Here is a 7,074-nt window from a genome sequence, read left to right as displayed (position 1 = left end):
GTGTGATTGGGAGCCTAGGGGGAGACCTAGGAGGTGCTTAGGTGGTTATTGTGCTGCTGTCTAGCACACATTTAGTACACCAGGGAAGTAGGTGACTTAGAGGATTTGGGATGATTCCGTAGGAAAGTATGGATAGGTGTGGAAGGTAGTATTGGGCTCGTACTACTGAAAGCACAGGATCCATACTCGAATCGGGGAAAGTCTTGAAGAATCCAAGAAACCTGGGAAAGGAATTCGTGGTTACGAGTGGACTGTGGGGATAGCTGCAGTGCAGAATGCGGATGAACACACAAGGGGAAGGACCAGGGTTTGGTCCTGGCTCTGGTAGAGAGCCAGTTAGCAGAAGGACTTCCAGGATTGGGAGTTCGTATTGGATCTCTTGCATCAGGCGGCAAGGATTGATGGTGCGATCTATTGCACTTTCGGAGTTAAAGACTTTGTCTTGGGGATAGTTTGTAACTGGTTGGGAGCATAGGTTGCTCCATCTATTGCAGATCGGTTGTAGACGATTGAGCAAGTGAGTGTGTCAGGGTGCGAGACCCTGAATGTTATGATTTCTAGAGTTCGAAAGTAGGGATTGATCAGGGTCACATTTGGAAAAAGGGGACCAGCCCGGGTGCCCATAATAGAGGATCTCGGGAGGGGTATCCAGGAGTTTGGATCAGCTTTTGAGAGCCCAACAGGGTCGGATTCGATGCAACACTTGCGAAAACTACACGATGGATCTCGTTATAAGGGATTGGATTGCCATTGGGATCGGGATGAAGTGTTGCATCATGTTTTCCGGATGGTCGAGGTAACTTAGGAGGAGATGGTCAGGAGTCCTCCAGATGTTTGCGGATATACTATCTTCGGTCATCTCCGGTGGTACCGGTAATTTATATTACTTGGGGAGTGTGATAGTTAGACCTCGGGTCGAATTTCTGCTATTGTTTGAGTTAGCAAGAGTATCAGGTGCCAGCCAGCGCACCGAGGAATCTTTAAGGAGCTTTCATATGGACGTATCTTGCGGAGTGGATTCCGCACATACCGGGATCGCTCTGAGTCATTTTCGGAGGCTATCCGGTGATCTGGGTAGCTGCAGGTGTAGCAGGTGAGGCCATGTCAGCAGGGAATGCCCATAGGGGGCAAGTCCGCCATATTGTCGTTGAAGGCAGATGGGGGACAAGGAAGTCAACCACTTGATGATTAGGGAGGAGTAGTGAGGGCACCGACTCCAGTTATCTAAGAATTTTCAGTACGCGCGTGTCAGTTTGGGTATGGCCTGGACTGGTTCCAGGGCTTATATGAGGGAAATTATGACTAGGTTCCAGTAACCTTAGCTATCATGTTTGGAAAGGCTCCCGAGGTTGTCAAGGGAAGAGAGAATTGTTGCTGAAGATTTGGTTAGACCATCTGACCTTCGGTTAGCAAGAACCGAGTATAACAGTATTTAAAGCATCTAAATCCGTTGATATGGTTGGGATTCAGAGATGCTAGCGGGTCGTCGGAAGTTGTGTTGTTTTGGGAAGGGTTATTCTTGGTGTTCTAGCTTTGTTAGGCGCCACTCGTCAGCAAATTAACCATTGGAACGAGAGAGAGGCTGTGGGAATCCTTCAATTTTCATGTGCCAAGCGGACTTAGTCTAATCTAAGTGGGGGAGAATTATTCAGATATCCCGGAGAAAAGCGAGTGTCAGACGTGGATGCATCTCACATTTTCTTTTTGGGGAGGAAAGGCGGCCTTAGGGACCGACTGAGTATCAGATATCGTGGGATAGGAGTTCGGGAAACTTCCCGGCATTTGGATCGCGTCCTTCTGACATCATATTGCAAGCTTCGGGGAAGGGAACCAGGTAGTGTTCCAGTCGGTAATTGAGTTCAGTTTGGGAGGATAGACTACGTGGGTGCTAAACAGTGAGAGGCGTTCGGATTAATAGGTGAGCAGTAAGGCCATGGGCAACGATCTTGTGGTATGAGAGTGTTGTAAGACTACGGGGGAGCCGTAGCATTCACTGTGAAGGTGTTGTAAGACTACGAGGGAGCCGTAGCGTTCACTAATGGACAGTCAGGGTGGGAGTGTTGTCAGACTACAGAGGGCTGTAGCATTCACTAATAATCAGATGGCATGGGAAGTGTTGTAAGACTACGGGGTAGTCGTAGCATTCATGAGTTCTTCGAGTGATTGGGTCTATGGTAGATCAGTTTGCAAAGTCGTGGGAAAGCCACAACTTAGGTAGAATCAGAATCGAAGGGGATGTCGAAAGTTAAGGTGTATTATGAACCTCGAGGTAGTAGTGAGGTGTCGATTGGTTTCGGAAAGGATTCCGAATCAGGGTACGTGCATGTTCAGTATAGGATTTGGTTTCAGTAAGAGGAGATTGGGAGAATAAGATGCCAAGGGCATCAAATGCAAGATACCAGGGTAATGAATGGATGTGGTTGGTGGTAGCTCAAGCCATCACAGTGTGACTCGAATTGGTTCTATCAGTAATGGGACCATGACATGGCTAACCAGGAAAGGAAAGATCGAGGGAGGTCGGGTATGATGTAAGACCACAATAGTTCTTGTGGCATTCATTTTTGCGTCGGATTCAGTGGCGACGGGTTGTCAACCTGTCATGATCGGATGGATCATGGGAGTGAAGTGGTCGAGAGAAAAGATAACGCCAGGGCGGTTATTGTCAGACGAGGTGTCCTTCGGAGGTCATGTGGGAATGTGGAGCATCTGTCTCTAGCTCAGCAATCGGGAAGGTGTCCGGTGCTTCGGACAGTGACAATCAAGTCGGGGCCAGGGAGGTCCCGGTCGTTCTTCAGAAAAGCAGTTTCGTAGTAGCGAAAGGTTGTTAGGGCCACAGTGACAGGATAACTAGTGGAAACTAGTTCCAGAGAAAGATTTCGTTCAGAAGTCATGGAAGAGACTGAGTGAGGAGTCCTTGGACTCCACAGTGGAGTTGGAACTCGGTGTTGCAGATAACCGACGGATGACTGGAGACCAGGAAGGTCTCGAGATATTTTGGGGAGCAACCATATAGCAGTTCAGTGTTTCAGTCAATCTAGTGTTTCAGGCAGTTCGGTACTACCGACAATAGTGATCGGCACCAATAGTGCCTGGAGTGATGGTCATCGTGAAGGGTACGTTCCTCTCAGTGACAAAGGAAATGGATAGCTATAGAGGGCAGCCTTGGGGAGGCCAGAAACGCACAAGAAAAAGGAAGTAAACCCCAAGAATGTTTAGCCTAGGTACTCAGGGAGTACCGGAAGGATTGCCAGTCAAGCAGGGGGTGTTCTCAGGAAGGTTAAGAATCAGATTGCACTCGGGGATTTGACCTATAGGGATTATGCCATCCAGAATGACCGGGCAGAAGGCTAATAGGGTTAGAGTCGCCAGGCAAGGTGTTGGAGGCGGATTGCAGGTCAGTAGCCATAGGGAACTTCGAGGACGAAGTTTAGTTTAAGTGGGGGAGAGTTGTAACACCCAGAATCAGAAAGACCAAGAAAGGAAAGAAAACCCTAAGTCAAAGGGGTCAACTCGTCGAGTCCAAGGAGGAACTCAACGAGTCGGAGTGGGATCCGGGTATGGGGTAAGTGACCAACTCGGCAAGTCGGCCTCATGGACTCGACGAGTTCGGTCTGAAGAGGGAAACCCTAAATCCGGGACTTTGGGCACTATTTAAGCATCTTATTCTCTCCATTAGGGTTCCATATAGCCTCTCTCATCCAGAAACCGAAACCCTAAGCCTCCATTATTGCTCATTCAAGTTTCTTGCCATTTTTGGGTGATTTGAAGGAAGAAGGAAGGAAGGAACCATTAGGGATTCAGGGGTTTGCAGTAGATCCATAATTTGAGGGCCTTTCCAGAGCAATTCAAGGTAAGGAGTCATTACCATCCCTCTTTTGCATGTAAATCAATCTTGATTGTGAGATTTGGGACTCTTATGCCATGTTCTTAAACCACTTCGAGTTAGAGCCTAGATCTGAAGTTGCTACTTCAGATCTAACTGTATTTTGGCCTAGTGAGTCATAAAGTATCAGTCTTGGGGTGTAGGTGAAGCATGGTTGTCTTAAAACCTAGCTTAGAGTGTTTTGAGCCTAGATCTCCTTGGTTATACGTAAAGTTTGCAACTTTACGTGGGGAATGGACTTTGGAAGTATGGATCTATGATTTGGAGCCCCTGCATGGCTCGAAAAGCCACTGAATGGATTAAGAACTGAAGCGACTCGGCGAGTCACACGGGTGGACACGACGAGTTGGTTGAATATGGGCAGGAACTCGACGAGTTGGAAGAACAACTCGGCGAGTCTGTTGAAGATTGCCTTGGACTCGGCGAGTCATGTCGCGAAACCCCAAACCCTTCCAGTTAAAACTCGGATCAGTGAGTGGAGTGGAGAATCAGTGAGTTGGACAGGACAGAACTCGGAAATCAGTAGACTCGGCGAGTCATGGTCTGACTCGGCGAGTCGAGCCGCGATTGAAAGGGGGTTTCTGAGCTTATGAACTCGGCGAGTCAGTAGGCTGACTCGGCGAGTAGGGTCAACATGGAAGGTTGACTTTGACCAAGAGTTGATCAGTTGACTTCTAGGGGTATTTTGGGTAGCTATTGGTATTTATTGAGTTCAGTTGTTTGGTGTTGACCAGTGGAAGAGTTCGTGTCGTAGGTTGGAGCAGCGTGATCTTATTTCTTCAGCCGACAGTTGCAGGTGAGTCTTCTCACCATACCAATGGGTCTAAGGCACCAAGGTTGGCTCATCTTATGTTGTGTGATATGATAGGTAGCTTTATGTTAGGTGGTATGCTGGTAATTATGTGATATGCTAGTTGTCTTTGTGATACTTGCATGGAAGACCATGTGGGGTAGCCCATGGCGTAATGGTATAAGACCATGGGGGTAGCCCACAGCATCCTTACAGGTTTATGTACGTGTCATGTGTAGATATTTATGTGATGGATGATATATGCTATTTGGTTATATATGGTATTTGCAGGGAAGACCTCGGGGAAGCCCGTGGCATTGGATGTAAGACCATGTGGGGTAGCCCATGGCAGTCCTAGGTAAAGACCATGTGGGGTAGCCCATGACATTGGATGTAAGACCATATGGGGGAGCCCATGACAGTCCTAGGTAAAGACCATGTGGGGTAGCCCATGGCACTATTACAGATTTTATGTATGCAGGGCTTATGTGATATATGGTAGCTTTTATAGCTAACAGTATATATGATATGTGTGTAGCTTTTATAGCCAACAAGATATGTGATATGTGGTTTGTGTGAATGGTATGCTCTGGGAAACTCACTAAGCTTCGTGCTTACAGGTTTGTTTATGGTTTCAGGTATCATCGTTTTGGAAGGGAGGAGCTCGGGTTGATCGTAGTGCACACACCTATGATTTCCGCAATGAATGATTTTGGGATAAACTCTGATAAACGATTTGATTGGCTATGATTTGATTGTTTGAATTAAATGGTATCAATGTTTTAGTTATATTAAAAATGAAATTTTTACCCCTGATTTTTGGGACGTTACAAATAACATCTTGAAGACAGATTCGTTTTCTATTTAGTCATTAGTTCATCAATCTCCTTATTCCACCAACATCCACTTTTGTACCACTTTTATAATTTTCTTAATATTAATAACTTATTTCATCTTTTCTTTCTACTGTACTTAGGGAGTCTATAATCATGTATTAATATCATCCACATCAATGGAATATCACTCTTTCAAATGTATCACATCTTTCAAATATGTCATGTTGGCTTTTGTAAGGACATCTATTTTGATGCAATATCAACTCTCTTTCAAAGGTGACCCTCAACCACATCAACAACTAAGAGTCATGTGGAGATACGTTTCGATATATTATTCTAATAAGTATAAATAATATAAAATGCTATATTCGGAAGGTCTAAAACAAAACACTTATTTCAGACTATATGACCATTTAGGTATCACTTGATTTATAGTGATCATTGTTTTGTCAATGTCTCTTTAAATTCTATGATAACAAACATGGTTTGTAGAAATAAGTAGTCGTGGGATACCCGCCATGTATCGAGTATGAAAAGGGTCCGTGAATATTGTTCATTGACCACACCGTGAAGACTTTAATTTCATGTTTATAGAGATATCATTATGTGTAGCATTAGTGGCGGCCCTCGGGTGGTGCCGGCGGTGCGGTCGCACCAGGTCTCCGGTTTTAGGGGGTCTCCGATTTTTAGGATAATTTATAGTTATGGTATTGGTATTTTTGAAAAATCTATTTTTATGTTTTATCAATAAATAAAATTAACCCGAATTTTAGATGCGTTTTAATTATGAAAAAAAATCAACAAAAATCAAAATCTAATTATAAATTTAAAATTTATCAACAATTTAAAGAAAATATCTATATCCAAAAAAAAATGAAAATTTGTTTTCTTTATAAATTTTAGACAATTTTTTATATTTTACAAACACACCAAAAAATAAGAAAAACTCAAACCCTACCAAACCTAAAAATTATGTTGCTCCTCTTTTGTCTTTTGGCTTTTGCTGTTTTGAATATTTCGTTGACTGCTTGCTGCAAATTAAGGTTAGTATTTCATTTCTTTTAATTTTCCAACCATGTTTGTCGCTTGACTGCAATGCTTTGCTTTCTGTCTTTCTCTCCATGTTTAATGCTCCATAAAGTTAATGAATAATGAAACTGTTGGTTTACTTTTTTTATGTATTGGCTTGATAGGTTTTTTATAGGGAAAATACCGGTAATAGCCAAAAAATAGAGGTTAATTTCAAAATTTAGACATGAAAATGAAAATTTCCGGGTATAGACATGCATTCCGCGGAACTACCTCCGTGGAATGGCAAAATCGAAATTAAATCAACATTAAAAAAAAACTCAAGATCCATTCCGCAGAGCTACAGTAGATTCCGCGGAGCTCCACGGAGGTAGCTACGAGGAATGGATCTTGAGTTTTTTTTTTTTTTTTTTTTTTTTTTTTTTTTTTTTTTTTTTTTTTTATCGATTCTTCAGAGTTTATATTCATTACCCAACTAATTATTTTCAAAAAAAGATTATCATACTATCATAATCTTTTCTTGAAAATAATTAATT

The sequence above is a fragment of the Lactuca serriola genome, chromosome 7 (assembly GCF_051521515.1).
Source record: "Lactuca serriola cultivar US96UC23 chromosome 7, Lser_US96UC23_V15, whole genome shotgun sequence".
In the NCBI taxonomy this organism is placed as follows: Eukaryota; Viridiplantae; Streptophyta; class Magnoliopsida; order Asterales; family Asteraceae; genus Lactuca; species Lactuca serriola.
This window is presented reverse-complemented; position numbering follows the sequence as displayed.